The 21,779-nt window shown below is 39.7% G+C and overlaps 1 protein-coding gene across 6 annotated transcripts in view; it reads left to right on the forward strand.

Moving 5' to 3' along the window:
• The first annotated feature begins 757 nt into the window (after positions 1-757).
• sox6 (SRY-box transcription factor 6) overlaps positions 758-21,779 on the forward strand; it is a 119,425-nt gene continuing 98,403 nt past the window's right edge. For 2 of the 6 annotated variants that reach the window (XM_058088517.1, XM_058088520.1), the window contains exons 1-2: positions 1,611-2,166; positions 20,911-20,982. The gene's annotated coding sequence lies outside the window, so the exon portion shown is untranslated. Of the gene's footprint in view, positions 791-1,606; positions 2,167-20,910; positions 20,983-21,779 lie in introns of those variants that run through there. The other 4 variants (XM_058088522.1, XM_058088521.1, XM_058088518.1 and 1 more) reach the window with 4 other exon arrangements.

Here is a 21,779-nt window from a genome sequence, read left to right on the forward strand (position 1 = left end):
ACGTTATACGACAATGATTAAAAGGACCAAAATATGACATGTATTACATGTTTTGATGATGATGTACATGTTACTACAGGGTCACAGACTACATGGTCTTTGTAGGCAGTGTTCCAGTATGTACAGTCAGAACATGTCTCTTTTGATCTATTTTTAGATCTTTACAACACCCAGAAAACAGAAAGACAAGTGCTCATGTCTCATACAATGATTGTGGATGATAAGCAAAATTATTATTTTTGCAGGTTGAAGGCCTTCGTTGATTTAGCAAGAATGGAGAACTACATGTGGTACCAGGAATTACCAAAAGGTGGCGTATGAGGTACATGAAACTCCTCTAAAAGCTTGAACGCTTCATCGCAACTCATTTATTTAAAAATTAAATATGTGAGTCATTACACGATTGTCTGTTTTTTTAAACCAAACATATGTAGGCACGATGATCATACTGCTGATAAAATTGACATATTTTGGTAGTGTCCCGAGTTCAGAAGTACTTAAAAAAAGTTCATTTCTATTTTAATTAATTTCCACAGCTCTTTAACTTTTGTGGTGATATTTGGATGTGAGGATGTTGCTGCGTTCATGACAAAAGGACATCTGAGGTGGTGGTGCGTTAAGAGGAAATTAAGAAATCGCTGACTTCTTATCTGATGTGGTGTGAAGTGAGTGAGTTGTTCCGTCAACTCTCTCGCTTTTTTCTTTCTCTCTCCACCTTTTCCTCCTTCTTTTAGCAGTGTGTGACTCTACAGACAACAATCATCATTTTCTCCTGCTGTCTCCTCTAATTGTGAGTATTTTTATTTGCTTCATTAAACAGTGAGGACGGGGGTGCAGGTGATTTATACAATTATAAATATCTTTAATGTATTGAATTTATTTGCTTGATTATTATACATCGCTAGCTGCAGGATGTTGAATAACGAGGTGGTGATGGTGACCTAACTCCTAACCTAAAAATGATTTACACATTTTTTTTGATATATAATCAAAAAAGAGAGTTTGAGTGAATCTAAATGATTTGGTTCACAATTACATCCTCCAGGCCTACTTTTGAGTTACAAACTTAAATATCATTTTTATTTAGATCGGCTTTTGTTTAGTTGGCGCTTGTCATTTTAGTGATCTGTAATAATGGAAATAATTATCAGAAGATTTTACGATATAATAATATGAAATCAAATATTTGTGTGAATAATATCGATGTTATTTGCCTGCACGTTTCTAGATATTGAAATATTCACTCTGAATTGTTTCTGATATACAATTGATTTGATTGTCGACCTCTTATGTGATTATTGAAAATAGTGCAACAATAATAATAAATTTCTCCTTCATTTATGATCGACCGATTGAAGCGTTTTGTAAGGCAATGTGGCAAAATGACAGAAATTGAAAACGCATCTGTGCAGACATCGCTCGTAAAATAGTTGTGTAAAATGTGTAAATGTTGAGACAGCAGCTTAACTTTAGTTATTTTATTCCTTCTTTTGGGTGGGGTAAGTTGAGGTATGATTGATGTCTCTCTACATAACACCTGCTGCTGTTATGATATCAGACTTTGTATCACTTCTTCTACTTCTTTGACTCCATCCTTTGTCCACAGTTGTGCATATGTGGACGTTGTAGTGAGCCTATTAAGGTGACTAAACTGCGGCCAGCCTCCCTCTCTCGCTCTCATCCGGGAGGAGGGGTGAGGAGGAGTAGAGGAGGGGGACGAGGGGTGAGTCGTGCCTCCCCCAGCTTCCCTCCCTCCCTCCTTCGGATCAATGCCCTGGACACTCACTTTCTCATGTCTTCAAGGGGGAATGCTTTGAATACCTGCGACATGGCAGCAAGCGTTGATTGTCGAGATTGACAGCAGCTCCACGCCGTCGTCTTCCCCTGTGTGTGACAGAGAGAGAGAGAGAGAGAGAGAGAGAGAGAGAGCGAGTTAGATAGCTAGAGAAAGAGGGAGGGAGATAAAGCAGAGAGTAACAAAAGCTACTTGTACTTTTGGACAGCTCAACTTGAGCGAATGCGCGTGCGGGACCCTCCTCTGATGGTGCCGCTTGAACAAGACTCTTTAAGTTGACACACAAGCCCGGCCGACCACCATTTTCCTTCCTCCGCTTGTCTTTTTCAACACGGAGAGAGGACACATTCGCCTCGACTCACGTCGTCAAGGTAAACAACACGTCTGACTCTCTGTTTTTTTCTTCTTCTCATTTTACGTTGTGTCCGTTAAGAAGGAGAGTTGAGGCATGGAAGTTAAGACGAAGTTTAAAACAAGCAAACTTTAGCCGGTTTCATAAAGCTGAGGTGCGCACGAGACAGGCAGCGCGCGCTGACAAGTGATGACATAGGCGCGCTTCTGCTGCATTCAAAGTGACTCTGTTCGCTTTAAAGTCACCATAAAACTCAACTCTAATACGCTTTTTTTAACTTGTTGTTCTTATTGTTTGCCCTTTTTAACATGCGAATATCGGCTTGGGACTAAAACTTGGTAACTTGTTCAACATACGCGCGCGCTCTCACAGCAACAACAAAGCCAACACGTCCCCACTATTTTTTTTTACTTTATTTAAACGTCTCACACTTTTCTGCATATTTTTTAACATGTCCCGTAACTTTGCAATGTCGTGTTGTTTCCACAAAGCTGCACCATTCATTGAGGATGTGACGCGCGCTCCGGCTGACTTGTGAGCCCAAAGCGTTCACGTCCGACTCCACTCGTGTCTCATTATGTGCACGGGACAAAAGCTATTTTTTGAATGACAGGCATCGGTGTCCCCGTTTAGCCTGGGAATGAAGGCGCTCTTCCTTCACTTTCCCAGAGGTCGGGGAATTGACCTCAAAAGAATGCACAAGTCATAAATTAAATTCAACAATCGCAGGGCTTGTCCATTTAGAGAAGATGTACTTGCATATACTCTTGACCATTTAAGAGCAAAGCGTGGAAACTCAGCGAGCTGGCAAGTGAACTTTGTGGGAAAGTGTAAATAATGCTCAAAAAAGTATTTTTTTTGTGCATTTTATGCGACTATTTAAACGAAAAATAAATCAGTACATGTCATGCGAGAATAAACATTGCTATGCTTTCGAATGCAGCGTTCAGGGCTGCGAAATCTGCAAATAATCCTGTGCACATTATGTATTAGAATATTTTCTAATTATGTGAAATATGAATAAATAAGATATATAAATATAATTGCAAAACACTGGCCTGTGCAAAAAATAGGATAATCTATTTCAATCAATATGTGGCCATGTATTATCTTTTTTGACCGTGTGTGTTTTATGACACCACCTGTGGACAATTAATGAAACAAACAACAAAAAACGTATTTTACTCCCTAAACCACAACACCTGATCTTAATATGAGCAACTTTAAAAAAAGACCAACTTGATTGCGATTTCAATTGTGTAAGTTCAGAGCCGTGACGGCAGGTTTCCACATAAGGTAAGGTGGTCCTGGACACCAAATGCATGTCTAAATGGCACATTTATTATTAGACTGCCCATTCAGCACATTGTTGTGATGGCAGTACACGCACACGCTGAGAGTTACTCTCGCAGAGCTAGGAGTGCATTTGGTGCCACACTACCTCACTTTAACTCTCGTCAAAATCCCCGCACATTTTTTTTTTGCACATCATTATTGCTATTTATGAATGCAGATGCGCAGCGTCGCAAATGACGAGCATTTTGTTTGAAGTAAATCCGGTTGGTCAGGCAATATGAAGTTGTCTTAATCAGAAATGCAAAGTATTATATTTGCGCCTATTTCAAATAATCATTTTTGCATAATTCCAAGAGAATGAAGCTGCGTGTAATGCGTCCAAGCAGTGAACTTGAACTCAGCAAAAGACACATAGATGTTTGCAAGCAGGACTTCAATTTTGGTATGAAGGGACAATACACCTGGCTCACCTGTCTAAACATATCCTGCACATATCCAAGTCCAAAATCCCTCTTTTGCAAGAGGGACCTTCCCATGCGTCGTCATATATTGCTATTAAATTATTATTATTTTATTTAAGGAATGAGGGGGAAATGCTGTGAGTGGTCTTGGTAAAAAAATGTTTAGTCTACATGCCACTAACTGAATTTACTTAATGATGTACAGGTTTGGGTAGCATTCAGGGATCAAAGAAAAAAAGTAAATGCACATTTTATTGTATTTATTAAACATGCTGTTGGTTATTGCACACACATGTCAAACCTGTAAGATGCAGAAAAAGACCATGAGCTAAAACAGTTGAAGCTGTGTGAGTTATTTAATTTCACCTTGTAAAAAGAAGCTGTAACATACTTTGTGAGTCAATTAAAGTACAATGATCACCGTTATTAACAAATGTATCATTCTGGAATGCAGAATTTTTTAAAAAAACAATTATATTGCAAGTGTGTTCTTGTCATGAAGATAATTTCGGCACTACCGATAATAATTTGGCTTCAATATTTTTGTGTTACATTTATTTTCATGTAGGATTAGTGTGCGTTTCAACACAGCTGCTGATTGTGATGTGAGATATGTAAGTGACAGTACACAGCATACTTGAGTGTGTGTGTGTGTGTGCGCGTTTGGAAAAGGTGCCCTGCTTTTTGTGGCACTGGAGGGAGCACATAAGAGGCGAGGATAAACAAGACGAGTAGCGGTAAACAACAGCAGGCCTGGTAAAGTTAGAGGAGGAGTGCAACAGAAGGGTAGCAGATAATAAATGTGGTGGCACATGTTGTGACATCTGTCTTTCTAAGTGTTAACTAATTTGCAGGGCAAAATATTTCAATAATGATCCAATGTGACAGGAATATGTGGTCACCGTGGAGTATGTAATCTGTCCCCTCCAATAAAAAGTTAGTACAATTGAAAAGTTATGATGCTCTCACAGGGACCACAGGGTGAGGCAGTGGCAGATGAGGCACCCCGCTCTGTGCAAGGACATATTTGGTGGTGGTCTCTGCTGGCTTGTTTCTTGACAACATTGTACTTTGTTTGGTTTACGAGTCAGCACGCTGCGGTTTACAGGATTTGTGCTTGCGGCAAGAAGTAGTGACTTTTCTCACGCTGCACCTTCGCTCATTGTGGGAGAACTTGCGATGGAATCAATGCAACATCCCGAAGTGAATGTAAATGTACTCATCCTAAATGCTAAAAAATGGTTGCTCAATTTAATAGAACATATTTTCTTTCAGTGACAGATGCATTTAAAGACAAATAGCACCTACGCTGGCCTCTGTGTCCCACACAGTGCCTGCCAGTGAATAGTAGAGCAGACATGAAAAGGATGAAAAACAATTCTAGATATGTGTATCTTCACAGGAGCTGTATACTGTAATTGCACAAGTAACTTAAGTGGCCCATTTTGGTCTGTATCATTCACTCTCCCACTGAATATTTTTTCTCAAAATAATTGGCCATTTTCCTTTAGTCCATAGCATAGTTGTGCATAATTAACTTTGACTTCAAAATGCTGTAGTTCAACCGATGCTTGGCTGCCACTGTTGATTTCTGTGATTAAAAAAATACACATTAACATGGAGAGTTAATTGGAGAGGCATTGCTGGGTGTGTATATTTGACACAGGTCTTAGACAGTAATCAGGTGCAGGAATTAGTCGGGCTCATTGTCTGTTATGAATCAGATGAACATTTGTACAGTGGCTCTGTGAGGATGCTTGCCTTTATTTCCATATCAAAGAGAAATGCAGAGCAACCGGGCAGTAATTAAAATGTGCTGGATTATGGAGTCCCTGCACACACGCACGCACGCACGCACACCCACGCACACACATGCCTCCGCATACGCACACAGTTTCCTACAATTTCTCGGACACTTACCCTAAGCTGGTGTTAAACTTAAACTACTTCCTTGGCTTGAAAATGTAGCTAAATATTGACATTTTGAGGATGTAATTTTGTCCCCAGAAGGGAGGCGAGTTGCCGCAATGACCGTGTAAACACTTACAGTATGTCCCCACAATGTGAACAATACCAGCTACACACACACATGCACGCGCAGCATGTCGACCAAGGCTGAGAACTGTCACGTTGTGTGAAAAGAGTGCAGGTGGTTGAAATTGAATTTTAAACAAACACGTCACGTCAGTCGCTGCTCATTGTGCAGACATTCTCTTTTGAAATCCAAAGAAAACAATTTACTATTTGAAAGCTTTTGTGTTATTTTTTCTTCCCTGACATTGTAATGTTTTCACTACCTATTGACACTAACCTTCATGCACTATGTACGTATTAGGGCTCGTAAAGTAAATTAGTCATGCACGGTGACCTTGTGGAAGAATACCAACATTACGACACTAAGAAGTGGTTATTCCATGGCCAGTTTACTGTTCTATCTGTCCTGCTGGAATTGGAAAGGCTCTGCAGACCTGCGTTTGTGTCTCGTGAGGGAACAAGGCAAAAGAGATTAGCGTAATGAAGGCTGTTGCGCTGCAGCTCACACAAAAAGTGCCACGGCAACCCTTGCGATCCCTCCCATTATACTTGGATCAGGCCTTCTCGTAGGCAAGCTTCTGCTTCAGAGAAAGAGTTGAAGGACTCAGCACTCGAGTCCTTCACTTGGACCGGCCCAGGCAGCTGTTACACTAGATAGATAGCTAGATAGATAGCCTTAAAGCCTTCACCTTGTTTGAGCTGCACGGGCCACAGATACAGCACAGTGAAGCCTGTTTTCACATGAATTTTGCAGAATTGAGCACAAAAATCCCTGTAAGGTGACATAACTCTGCAAAGTGACAATTTACAATTTCTTTATTTGAATTTGAAGAAACATATACACAATAAGATCCTGTGTTGTAAACATGAAGGGACTGGATTTTTTAATGTCAAATTGTATGACATCCCCAAAAGCAGTGTACTACAGCAACAGTGACTTACCCACCGACAATTGGTCCTGTGAGTTCCAGTTCTGGTCAGAGATCCGTGACAAGGAACGTAGTTTCGCTTAGTTGAGGGGCCTGTTTCCACTAAGAGTTTCTCGTTGTTTATTTAAACCAGTAACTAAGCAGAACTACGTTCCTTGTCACAGATCTCTGACCAGAACTGGAGTCACAAGACCAAGTGGGGTGTGGAGGTTAAGTCACCATTGCTGTAGTACATTGCTGATAGAGATGTCATACAATTTAATGTAAAAAAAAAATCCAAACGATCCCTTTAAACGATTAATTGTGTACTGATGTTGTCACTGATACGTCAGTAACTGAATAATACAAGCTTAAGAGTGTTAGAATTTGGCGATTCTGTGGCGCATCTGCATTTTTGGGGAGCATGTTACCTCAGCAGGACTGACATTTTTGGGGTGTGCATCAATGACGGGGCTTGTGTATAGATCTTGTGCAGATACGCTGATAAAGCTGTAACCTACTAGTCCTTCTTTCAGTTCTTTTTGTGTGACTTCTTACTAGGTACCCATGAGAGCACACAATATTATTTATTAGTGAATTTCTTTTTGAACATCTTGCAAAAGTTCACAATAAGAGATTTAGATTTCCAATGTTTCATATTTCCAAGATGCAAGTGAAGGGATTATTGCACATATCCTAACACAAGCCTCTCCTGTCTGTACGATTACAAATGATCTAGTTGGTGAAAGCTGACAGACGGCCGCGTATCTGCCAGCTTGATCTGACATGAGACCTAAAATATGCTCCACGGTCTTTGACTAGGCCAGCCAATCTGGCTTCTTCTCTCCCAATTACAACCGTAAAGATTCTGGAAGCCCTTTTTATTGGCGCATAACTGTTTTCATATCAGATTGAAGGTGCAATGTGCACAACGTTGTGAGTGCTTGTAAGCAGTGAAGCAACAGAATAGTTTCATTTTTAACTATCACAATTTGTATGACTTGATGTGAATCTCCACATACAGATGAAGAATATTGTGTATAGCTTATATTACACTTTGAACTCTTTGTCTTTGCCTACTTCACTCCTGTGACTGTTTTACGCCTGGAGGCAAAAGTGATGAAACTGTGATTATTGTGGAGAAGCTATAATGACATTTGAAACAGTTATGGGAAATAGATGACTTATTGGGTTAGAAACCATATTTTGCACAGTTTGTCCACTCAAAAATACTTATAAATCAATGTGACTATTAGGTAGAAGGTGGAAAGAATTTTGTTTTACCACAGCTAGTTTACTACGGCATCACCTCTCAGTCGCTGTCTTTTGTTTGTGTTTAACTCTTATATGTTAAGGCATTTACCATGGTTAATCTCACTCTGTCTTTGGCTGACATTCAATGATTAAGAGCATCCATCGTGAAAGACTCGATGAAAAAACTCCAAGACACGTTTTTTGGCCTCCTCAGAACAAAAATAAATTGTTACCTCATACCCCACACTGTTGAACTGAATGCAGTACTTTACTTCATAACTTAAACTCTTCATTGTTGCAGTGGATAATAAAATGGTCATCCCTAATTTTCCAATATTAACATTTCATTGAAAGAGAGATACTTTGAGGGACATTTGTCTTTTTAACCATAACACTAAGGAGGTCTCCCGTTCCACAATCTTGTGTCTAATAAAAAACATGTGAATCACGAGTCAAACGGTAAACGCTGTAGCCTACGGTAAATGAACATTAGATTCAGTCGTGTCAGAAACATGCAATCATGCTGCACTTAACATGAGAATTGGATCTTGGCTGATGGCTTTCCCAAGCTTTTCAAGAAAAAATGCTGGAAACTAAACAAAAGCCTTCTGTCCTACACAGCACACATGTACTCACGTATTATACGTGAATGTCATCTGATCCAACAGCGTGTAATGCTGTGACTTTACATGTTCATTTGGACGCTTTCAAATTATCTAGTGCTAGTCCTTTTCAGGAAGAGGTTGGTAGTGTGAAATGTTGTTAAGGGTATGTTTAGCCCCCACACAAGAAAGTCGCAACTTCAGTTGCATGCCAAAACAATTTAATCAGTGGTGGTAGCTAGTGAAACAAGCTGTGTAAAAATTATCTGTCTAACAATGAACTCATTACATACTGGAATATTAGGTTGCTGCATATTTATAAGCATATGTGGTGAGGAAAACCCAGAAAGCCCGACTCGACTTAGCGCCCGTAAAGAATAAAGCCAAAAAGTAACTCGTGCTATAATCACTTTCTTGAATGGGACTAAAAAAAGAGAAATCTGCTGAAATGATAGAGAAAGCTTGTGGTTTGGCCCGTGCTGTAAATTTCCTATGAGCCTCTTTGACAATCTAAGGGGATAGCCACTCTGGCACACGACACCAGCCCACATAGAGAACACACACAAATGCACAAACACACATGAACACACACAATTTGGGTGAGCTTGTTAGTTGGGGGGGGATTGGTGGATAGACTGAGGGGTCTTACATGGGAGAGTGCTGTCAACAGCAACGTTAAATAGGATAACATACAAACTTGTTAAGGTCAGTGTGCGACAGTGTAGCACGTGAACAAATGAACAGCACCCACAAAATTTTTTAAAACCTCACCTTCACTCGGCACAAGTCAGTCCTCAGCCTTACAATGTCTGCCAAATGACTTGCTCTTTGCTAAATTATTGTTTTGGCAGTAAATCAGAAGAAACTTTTTTTTAAAAATTGTGTTTCTTAACCTTAACCAAGTGTTTAACTTTTTAAAACCATAATCATTATGTACTTCCTTAGACCGCAGTGGTCTCTGGTGCTAAAACAATGCACTGTCCAAAAGGCTGCATATACAGAATCATAACTACACATTACATAGCAAAGAAGTTTAGTTTTACTTACACACACAGAGAAAAATGCCTCATAGATCTTCCATCCAATACATACAGTATCATTAAAAATAACTGGGATTTGTCTATCTATGTCATTGGACCACAGTTCATCCTTCCAAAATTAAGCTATTTGGCTAAATGCACGGGACGTAAGGATAATATATTTAATAATATTGAATGCCGCACAGCAGCCAAAGTTGGTCTGCAAAATTTGGAACTAATTGCAGGCGAATGTACGCAAACATAGTGTATAAGAACCATGGTTGGTCTCCTCCAACACAGATGCTTGAATGCACACATATATATGGCTGGTTGTGGTTGTGCGTCAACAGGGAGAAAAGCTTTATGTTCATGGTTAGGGGTGGGGCTGAGGATAGACCGGGGAGGTACAATGTTCCTCCTCATCCTCAAAAAAGCTAAATTTATTGGTTACCATCTGCAGGGTGGAGGAGTTTGGGTTGTGGTCAGGCCAAAGAAAGGCTTCTAATTAAACAGTCATCATTATCAACTTGTGGCCAGAGATCATCATCTCCAACACTGGTTGTCCAAGATGAACATGGAATCATTGAGGCTTCGCTTGAAGCCAATAGCGGCCTGAATTAGAATAGAAGAAACAGAAGAGAAAAGTGCAAGCAAGAAGACTTTTTTTTTCCAGTCTTGGCAGGATAGGCTGCATGAGGCCTTGCACCAAATCAGGTTTAAACAATTACCTGACATCAGAGAAACCAATAAAGCCTCAGTGCTGGCACCGGCTTTTGCCTGCTGTACTTCATCCCAAAGCCTGAACTAAGCGTCACATGTAAAGCTTTCGATAATTTCAATTAGCTTAAGAGGGCTTGCCTTCAATATTACTGGAGCGGTGCTTTTAAGTTTGACAGCCCCTTTAATATGCACTATTTCATGTTCTGATTTGTGAGTGACACAGAGGCGCATAGAGACAATGGGAAAATGGCTTATTAGGACTCAATTAGACCTCTGTGATTGAGGGGAACGATTAGATGATGTGGCAACATGGATGAATATGGTGGAGTCCCACCTCGCCTGCCTTAATAAGAGCACTCATTGTCGGACACACTTTGTTAGGAGCACCGCTGGTACCGGGGAGCTCAAGAGAACCAAAACGCGAAGGCAGTGTGTTCACCTCGCCTGCCCGAGGAAGAGCACTCACTGTTGGACTCACTTTATAAGAGGCACTGCTGGTGTCATGGAGCTCAAGACCAGAACATGACCACACATTAGCTGCATCACTGCATAAGCCGCAGGGTTCAAAGTGTGACAAAAAACAAGCAACTTATACACCTGAAATTACGGTATATGATCTTAGACTCCAACAATGAAAGGATTAGCAGCAGATGTTCTTTCATTTTACAATGGACTTTTAAACCTTCTTCATAGACATGCCATTAGAAATCCTTTGTGGTATAGTGTGAAGGGATGGATATTGTTAGGAGGTCCCTGAGATTTTACAATTTCACAACTGACTTCCTCCTTAAAATGACACTGGCTTACCTGCCCATTACTCCCTTTGATTTCTACAGTACAAGCCTCTGCGCTCTGAAAGATATTCATAATAAGCTTAAACTCTTCGGGCTCCATTGCTGAAAGGTGCTTATCTATCGTCTATTCAAAAAAGAGGGCTAATATTTTTTCCAATTTCTACATTTTACCATTCGGCCACAGCTGGCAAAATAAGTGTGATGGTGAGAGATCAGACATGCACACACACACACACACACACACATGCTCACATACACTGACATCCATGGTTGGAAAAATACTCACACAGTACATCATTTAGAATTGAAAAGACTCGGGGAGGGGGGCAGTTTTCAAGACAAATCATGTGATTCTGAATATTTTAGCTTTCATTTATGAACATTGGCAGAAATACTGAAAATTGCTTCTTCCACTTTTATGACCTATAGAATGTTGTATTCTCATGTTAAACAATACCAAAGTTTCAGGTAATGAGATTTGTGCATTTGGAAGTGAACCCAGGCTCTGAATGCTCGTTTTTTCCTATCACCGGCTCCCTGTGATGTCACACTGCTCTCCCCCCTGCATGCATGCAAATTACAAACTCACCAATGTCTGGAACACAGATAGTCCTGCAAAAAACGTGTAATGACCAAATTTCCACTACTAATGTTGTGCCAAGATTGTCCTCATCGTCCTTGACGAAAAATTAACAGTCAATTAAAACATCGTACAGCCAGATTTTAACAATGAATCCATGCTTTTAGTTGTAGTTAACTATTATTTGGGTCACTTTCTCTATTTCCACAAAGTCTGCGCTGCGTGTTGACTAATTTGTATACAGAGATGAGCGATGAGTGGAGCTGTCTTTTTTTCTCTTTTTTGTGCTTGTGAGTTTTTAATTCTAAAATGTTTTTTTGGGAGGACAAGCCATTTATTTAGGAGGCCGTGCCCTGAGGCGGGCCATGGGTGGAATAAATTAAAATAGACCGTTTTGGAAAACCAAGAAAATACATCTGAAATAGGTGCAGATTCTGAAAGACCTAGAGAGCTTTCTGCACGGGTTATTGTGTGTAGCTGCTGTATAGGAGTCCGCATCTCAATACAAAAAGGAGCATAACAAGTCCCCTTTAAGATTAGTATTTTTCCTTTATAACTTGGGCCGTTGATGCTTTTTTGGGCATACAGCGTACTGTATTTACATTTACATCCAGTTTCTGGGTGGGACACTCCCAGCATACTTTGCAATGTGTATGTGTTTGTAATATAAGATACTTAAAGACTAGTTTGTGGTGAGTGATAGCGGCCATGAAAGGTTGTGGCTTTTGCTGGGAGCGATGTCAGTTTGTCTTGTCGAATAATGAGAAGCATGTGTTAAACAAGTGAAATGAATGGGAGTTATCTTTCATGTGACCCACCTGTCATGCTTTCAGCACTGTTAACACCAACCTCATGTTACTGTTGGTGGGCCAGCCACTTAGAAGAACCTTTGTGTCCTGCTGTCATTGTTTTGTATTGAGGAGCGCTACAGCACAGGACAGACAGCACAAACTAACTAATCTGCTGTTAGAATTAAAATGCGCAGATTGTTTAAGAGCTATATCTTGGTCGAGTAATTCATTAAACGTGTGCTGTGAGGTTGGTCAGAGTCTCTACTGCCTTCAGCCTGAGCCTGTAGTGTTTTATAGTTTCTTGTCCCATGCTGTAATAGGCTCACAGGACATGATGGGGCTATAATAACTGCTTGGCAATGCTTTTCTTACGCCCCCCCCCCCATCCTACACTAAATCCAAAAATGTACCTTCAAATATGGCGTACGAGGCACAAGTTGTGATGTCAGTTGTTATTGCTGGACAACGTGAACCAGTAAATTTGGGATTATTTTCCACAATCTGCTGTATGGCGCACATTATGTCACAAAGGCCACATTGTAGCTAGTTGGGTGTAGAGCTTGGTTGTCTGCCTCCTTCCCTTGTTCTGTCTGTGCTTCCAGTCCAGACTGAAGCCTTATGCCCATTTCCTTTCCTTATGCTGGAATCAATGGACAATGAGCCTCGAGGACACCTTACATAATGGGAGAAAAAATAACGGCTTGGTGGGTGAAGAATAATAGGATGTATGTAATTCTTTGATTGTATTTGTTAATTTTTTCATTATGCATTTGGACTACTGCGCACCGAATGCATTTTCTTTACTTTGCTGCACAATTATTAAGTCTCTGATTTAGACCGCCAATATAGAACAGAATGGTTGACTGTCCAAAAGAGGGACTCATGTTTTTCCCTCTAATTACATTTGCCTCCAACATGCTGGCAGGAACCTCTTACCTTGTTTGACTTATTTATTGCCTGACTCCAGAGGTAATTTGACCTTTTATTTCAAAGGCTCTTTTTTTAATCCAGAAAAGGAGTGTTAAACTCAATTACACAAGTGATCAGTGGCTCAAACACTACATTTGTTTTCTCTGAGGGGAACAGCCAACCAGAATCAAGCTCTCAGACCCTTGTCCCTCACTCCTGACCCTTCCACCTCAGAGGGCAACAAGAGGCAGAGTTAAATTAGGAGAGAGATGGAGAGAAAAGGGCGGGTGAGATGTGAGTGAGACGAGAAAGGGAGAATGGAGAGAGGAAAGTGCCCTAGAGTTCCTGCCATGTCGCTGGAGATTTGTGTCTTCCTTTTAAATCATTTCCCTCTTTAGAAGATTACAAAGGCAGAAATATTCTCAAACAATCCCTAAATGCACTAATTTTCATTTCCAAATGCTTCTATTAATTGCTGGTTTAAAAAAAAAGAAAAATAAACTCTCCAACTTTAGAAGATAATAAAAAGGTTATAGCGTTAATTGTGTAAATGGCTGTATTGGGGCCGGTGGAGCCACAGAAATGCATGCTCCCTTCACTGTCAGATTGAAACCACGGCCACATGTGTGCCATTTTTTCACATACTGCTTTCTTTAATTGCCTTCACCCTTGCTTTTTGGGTGTCATTCATTCTGTCCAATAATAATGCATCACCTTATTGAGTTTAGGTTCTCTTCAGGATGCACATCAACATGCAATGAAATGATGTCACCGACTCTACCACAAATGTTTTCCACCTCTGTCCTCAGTTGGAAAATGATTATTCGTCAACCTAAGACTACTTTGCACAGCAATAAAAGTCGTTTGTGGAAACTATGCCCAGTCCTAAATTGTCCGTGCCCGTTTCTTCTGGAAAAAATAAAACCACAGCTTAATTTGCAGACACAACGGCCTTGTTGTAACTTGATCATTTATGGATCAGTTGTTTCCTTTCTGGTTTAATTCACCATGTGATTGATTTTCATTGCAACGCTGTTGGAAAATATTCACGCTAAGCCGTGCTTCTAATAGGGGATCATTTGAATACAGATGCTGTGTGTCACTGGAAACCACTTGGAGCCATTAGACAATTGCAGGTTGATTATGTTGCTCCTGATAGAGGTTGCATCTCCCATGCACAAGGCAGAAATATTTGCCTCTCAATGTTTATCTAAGCAGCATAGGGAGTGATTTTTTAAAATACTTAACTGTAGGGAAGGCGTTTCCAAATTTTTTTCCCACTAACAATGCAGGGGACCACATTTTGTACATTAAGGATGCTAAAATCAATCTAATGTAGTTCAAGCTATACTAAGCTATTTGAAGAAAACATTGTCCAATCAGGGTTTTATATGAGTACCAAAATAATAGATTGTACAAAAAAATGAATATTTTTTTATCAATTATGAATTAAACTGAAAAAACATTGTTGAAATTTACCTTCATGCTGAATAAAATGTCACTCACGGCTGTGTGGTACACATGTGCATGTCCGTACCGTGTGTATACACAGTGTAATATCAGAGAAGCGACCGACAAGTTGGAGTCACTGTGTGGTTATGATGGATTAGACATTAAATGACAGCTAATGTTAGTAGCTAAACTTAAATAACACCATATTGTTATCATTAGCTGACAAAAACATGAATAGTGTGTGTGTGTTACGTCAGTTTATATATGTTTATACACTCAAAGCAGGAAAATGTCATACTGGCTGGCACTATGTTCGAATGTTGGTGGTCAAACCTGCGGCAGGCATATAGTCACTTTAATTAGAGTGGACAATGTACCTGAGGCTTGAAACACAGTGTGTACTAACTTTCAGCAGCGACCACTATTTGAGCGTGCAACAGTATGTTGTAAGTTAAATTAGTAATTTTTGCACTTCAAATGTTACTGGTGCACTGTGTAACTTGATTCAATGTTTATGTAAGTTTATTTATTATTTTGTATTTGAGTGCATTTACTGTATATATGTACAGTAGGTTCACGTGTGTGGCTGTGTGCAGAGTGATGCCCCTGCCGATCCCGCTAGTCTAGCTCTTTGTCCTGCGGCACTCAGTGTGTCTGCCTCCTCTGGAGACTGGAAGCCTTCTCTAGTGTGGCTCCACAAAGACCCAGCCTCTTTTGAGGTGTTAAAAACTTCCATTATGCATCTCCCTGGACAAAAAAAAAAAAAAAAAAAAAACAACAGCAAGCCCATTTTAGACCAGTGGCAACACAGGCAGACATTGTGGCCACGCTTCTCGAGCATTCATTTCACAGATTCTAAAACCAGTATGTGGTGAACAGGATTTGTGGGACTAAAGTGCCCCGCGAGGGCCAGGTGATAAGAGGGGAGAAACACTGGCACACAGTAAGCTAGAAGATGGGCTCAGGAAAATAAACACATTACCTGGGTGAGAGGGAAAGACTTGTTATAATCCAGCAGCCCCCATCCACATAGACGGATACACACACCACACACTGCAAGTCACTGCAGTCAAAATAAAAGGGGAAATAAAATATCAGTGTGTAACTTGGAAGTCAAGCGAAGAGATCTCACTGCTCTGCAAGAAAGACACACCTTTTCCTTTGTTCTCTGTCTTTACAGGCTTTGAGTGAAGAATATGTGTGGAAATCAAAGAGAATTGATAGGTTGCATGGTTTCCTCTTAGGAGCACTACAGCTTGAATCGTATTTTATTCTTATTTAATGTAGAGGGAAAATATATACGTATATGCATTTGCAGAGCAGCACATGAGAGCTTTGACCAGGCAAAGTAAACAGCTTCTGAGCACATTCGAAATTCCCCTTTGCTTTAATTTTGTCATTCAGCCAAAAAGACTAATGGCAATTGTATACTCAACAAAGATAGTTTCACCGAAGTGTCACTCTGAGAGACATTCTTGGCACATCGGTGCAAGACATTTTGTAAGTGTCTGGTCTTTGGTGCTTCAGTGTCAGGATGAGTTCATTCAGAGACACACAGCACAAAGATGAAAAGGACACAAGAGAGGTGAGTAAGGCAGTGACAGTTAATGCTGTGCTGGTGAATGAAACGACTGTTTGCATGTGACTAGCCTGTCGCTGACGCCGAATAACTCCAACTAAAATGGGGGTTGGTTGGCAGAAATACAGCAAAAAAAGTGAAGTCTTGCTTTGAATACAGACATTATTCTATGTTTTTTTTAACCATATGTCTCAAATTGCCTTTGGAGTTGGCTGTCAGAGGTCCAACCCATTGCATTAAAATTGTGTGGCTGCAATTTCTGCAAAGATAATTACACAGGTTTGGTGTATCGTTCTGATGGCATAGATTACTGCTATTGTAGTCACGTGTGTTTAGTTAGATACAAGGAGTGCTGGATTGGTTTGGAGTTTGGGAAGAATATCCACGCTTCTACAGTACTGTCCAAAATGCTGTCATAACACAGTCCACAGACATAATGGACATTGTGTATCATATTCATTAATTCCATTAAATGTGACCACTAGCAGAATTCCTCAGGTGGTTCTTGGCTCGGGTTACAATTATTTTCATTAAATTAACATAAAAATAGATAATAGTCAAATACGATAACTAAGCAAGCATACATACGTAAAGACACTGGCATATATTTACTTTAAAAATCCCCATTTGTAATTACTGTGAAGGTACATGAAGCATGTAAAACTTCATATGCAGAGGTAAAATCAAATGTAACATGCCGGCTGCAAACGCACAAAGAAAGTAAGCGTACAGAGAGAACACCAAACATGCACATTAAACTGTTATTATTCAAAAAGCCCTAAAAGAAGCTTCAGTTCAAACAGCAAATCCCAGGAGGCAAACTGTTGAGGCTTGATGTGTACTTTAAAGATGCATGAGCATTCTCAACATGGGAGGCACCAGTACAAAGGAACAGCCCTTACCCTATGTTTTATAAACTCATTCAAGATATCCATCCATTATCTAAACCACTTATCGTAGGCAGTTGAGAAGAGCTGGAGCATTGGCCGAGAGGCAGGGTGCACTGATCACTAGTCAGCTGGCCTGCCTGGGAGGCGCCAGTCGACTGCGGGGAAGAAAATAAAGAAAAACATTTTTTCAACGCTGCTAATCGAACTTCAGACAGTGAGAAAGTAAGCTGAGTATGAGTTGATGTTTACTTTTTGTCAATGTGGATTGAACTTTTATTGCCAAAAACAAATTAAAACAAAGAGATCATTGTATAAGTATATATATAAAATGTTAATCATATTTTAATGTATACCTATGTTTTGGGGGCCCCTTACTGGAATGGTCCTAACTTTTCCCAGCCTTGCAGCACCCCTGATGTGTCAGTACAGTAACAAATTCACGGCAAAATGCTGGTCAAGAGCAGTGCTGGAACTTATACTATGACTGTAGAGTCTGGATAATGTTGCTACATTTATGAGTCATTCTGGGTCATTTCCATGTGTGCCCTTTGTGTGTGTAGATGTGTGAGATAAAGATTTGACCCATGAACACGAGAGAAAAGGACACTTTTTTTGAGACAAATGCCACAGGTGGCTGTGTGCCGTCAGTCCCTTTAATGACACAGCCTGTTAAAAATGTTTTTGTCAAGTCATTTCAACAGCAAAATCTAATCTATGTAGCTGCCCTTTTTCTACTTTGAATATGGCAACTCCTACTGCCTCTATTCTAATGTAAAAAGGAATTAATGTATTATTATATTAGCAAAAGTGTTCTGACAATTGGTTTGGAAAAATGTGGTAAAAACTAATAATTTGCACTTGACTTCAATTGTTTTTAATAAGTCCCCAGCCTTCTAATTAGGACTGCTTTAATGTTTCCTGCCTGTAGGTCTAATTCACAGCGGGAAAAAGCGTCTGCATGCTGCTACAATAGGCCGGTTGACACAGACTCTTATTACTCTGCAGGGATTGCAGCATTTCATTATGACATCATTTGGGCTCGCTCATTATTTGATATTACAAATTCTTTTGTTGTTATCTCTCAGACAAAATAATTGACTTAAATAAGTCATGAATAAGCAATACATTTGCCCATTTATTTTTTCCCCTGCTATTGTTGTCAATTACATCAGATGAGGAATTCAAAGGTTAGTAAACTCTCTGTAATTATGAGTGCTCCTGTTTACTGAAGCAAAACAGGAATTAGCCATACACTTATATGTCTGAATTGCCCTCCATGCAAGTCACCATGTTTGTCGGGCAGCATAAATACAGTTGCACTCAAAAACATTCAACCCCCCTCCATTGTAAAATTTGACCATTGTCAATATGGTCCTACCCATATATCACTGTATTTTTGAGCTGTATCACGATATGACAATATAAAATGATATAAAATTTAAATTCAGTGGAGTCTTGTATAAAAATCTATAAACCTTAAGTAATATAATTAAATACAATGTCTCAATTTTTAAAACACATTTATTTATTTATAAGTCCTGCGTGTCCACATATTAAAATGCCAGATTGTGGCATGGACAAGTATGTGAGGACCAGGCAGCTCTTTATCTGACAGGAGCCAATCACATGAACCATGAGAAAGTTCATAATGAGCTTATCAACCCATCGGAAATTGCAGGAGGTGATTATTCAAACTCTAAAATCATCACACAGCAACTTAACACTCAAAAGGTAGCTAGGAAATATACAAGACAAGTACCAGTGTGACTTTGAACTAAAAAAACAACTATTTCAACTGCTTTCCATGATGATTTTTTTTTTCCAGCTGGGCAGTTCATTGGCCAATGGCGGGTATTGGGTTGACAAGTTTGTCGTGACTTTCCCTTGATTGGCTACTGCTAAAGAAAGAGCTACTATTTCACCACCGACTTGCGGGTATAGGAGATGTGACTAGATTAGAATATGGTCATAAATTAGCCGTATTGCCAAATACGCTGTGGGGTTCACATTTTAAGAAAAAAGTAGTGGCTTATACACTGGAAATTATTTTTGGAAAATAACTGCTTTGCCCAACACTGCTTGTAACACTGGTTATATGTGTATATTTCCTTATTTCCCTCTTGGTCCATTGCAAACTGCAGGTATAGGTTTGTCATCATATCAGTAATTTTGAGGGCATCTGTAGCTTGAATATAAGTTAATGGAGTGCAAATCCAGAGGTGGGTGGTTGCCGCTCAAAACAGTTCAAAATAGTGAAATTGTGTGTGCTTGAAAGGCAGAGGTGCTATTCATGCAACAGCTTCCCATTGAGCCGAGGTCACTCCTGGCTCCCCTCTCCCCCATTGTCACCTCAAGGCTCAAGGCTACTACATTCAGACCTGTCTGTAAATCTTTGCCTTTATCTGGTTGGTTGTGTTTATCCTTCAGCTGCCCACACAGTCCATGCTGCACTCAGATAACAATACGCTGGCAGAACATTTATCTGGTCTTCTTGTTGAGGACGAGCATTGGCTGGATGCTGTGGTGCTCTAGTGCAAATTAGTGACAGATCAGTTAAGCGTGACAAAAAAAAAAAAAACCCTTGGCCTTCTTAATTGGCAGTACTGATACTGCCTAATTGTATAAATCAGCTGGTAATGAGATAGCGGTTTATTGTGGAAAAACAAGATAATGTGAGGAAATTAACAGAAAATCGCTTCTGGCGATTTTATCTGCCAACATGGTTGCTCTGATCAGTTTTTCCTTTCTTGTCAAGGGAGCTGTAGGCACTGTCTACATGAACGCAAGTGTCAAAAAAAAAACTTTTGTCCACAAAAAACCCAAAAAAGGTTTTCGGTGATTAAAAACTGAGCTTTAAGAAAAAAATACTCTTCTGTTGTCAATGTTTGTGTGTAGCTAGGGCTTCTCTCTTTTAAAGAGTAAAACTTTATTTAACAGTATATTGACATCTTACACGAGCAATTAAAAACAAGCAGTCCCCCATGTTTGTGGAATACAGGAAGCTTCTGTTGTTATTTCAGGCATGAATAACACTGAAATTACTATTGCATGTCGATGTGCAAGTGGGAAGATGAAATTACCGACGTTTGGACTTGGATCTCCTAACAGACACATTTAAACTAGTAGACTAAGACTCCTAAATAAATCAATAGCATCATTGGAAGAATTCACCCTCAAATGTAAAAAAGAACAACGGGCACTGTATTACAAACTGACCTTCATCCAACAGTCAACGTGGCCCTGATTCTCTTCCATTTGTTCTGTCTCTGTTTGTTCCAATCTCGGTAAACACTGTTATCAAAGGCCCGTGTTGTTTTTAAACCATGTACCATGATCCTGTTGTATTCTTCTACCTAATGCGCATCAATGACTTCATACCAGTCACTGAATATACTGACTGCACTGTCAAATGCTGTGTTGCACAAACAGAAATTAAAGAAGCCATCTTTTTGTCTTTTTGTGATTACTTTTCAGGTCATTTACATGAATTCAAAACCAATTTGCCAGTGAGTAGCTGGAAACTGGGGAGCGAGTCTTTCAGTTTTTGTAAGTATCAATTTGCCTCTTGAGCTGTTTCTGTTCCTGTCACATGTCTTCTAGTCTCCTGCTGTTTGTCACCCACACTGAACACCTGCATCAAATGAGGTGGACGATTGGATTGACACACAATGTATGCACAATTACAACATTTTACATGGATAAACTTTCCGCTATTATCGCCTGCAACATATTTTCTACACATCTTCCTACCCTTTCTTTTTTATGCCTGATATTTTAAGCTTATTTTATTTATTTTGTTTATCAGTATTTAGCATGTACATTCAGTGCATTGTCTTCTTTGGCCTTTGTTGTTTGCATATGTACTATATATTTTATCTCATCATCAACAGACATTGTCTAGTAAGTGAAAATACATTCAACACTGTGCCACAATGCATTTTTTGTATATCTGTCAAATATCCAGCATGTAATTGCAGCCCCCATTCTTAGACCTCTGGCATACAGTAGATGAAAGGGACGATGGAGTGGAGGAATTATGTCAGAAATTAATTTAACAGCACTTCCCAGTAAAATAAATGCCATTTTTTTCATGTATTATGCATCAAACGGCTTCTGTAGTACTTACAGCCTGCTGTGATTAGTGATCAGTAGCTTAACCGAAACCACTAGCGCACCAAACAATTGTTTTAATTTTACAACCTTAATTACCAGAAATGATCTGAGAACAAATTTACAGAACAAATTGTTGCACATATCTCTCATTGTGGGACAGGAATGTAAACTCCCCACTTGAACTCAATACATCGTCCTAAACATGCGTCTGATAAATAGATCGGTGTTTT

The sequence above is a fragment of the Doryrhamphus excisus genome, chromosome 12 (assembly GCF_030265055.1).
Source record: "Doryrhamphus excisus isolate RoL2022-K1 chromosome 12, RoL_Dexc_1.0, whole genome shotgun sequence".
NCBI lineage: Eukaryota > Metazoa > Chordata > Actinopteri > Syngnathiformes > Syngnathidae > Doryrhamphus > Doryrhamphus excisus.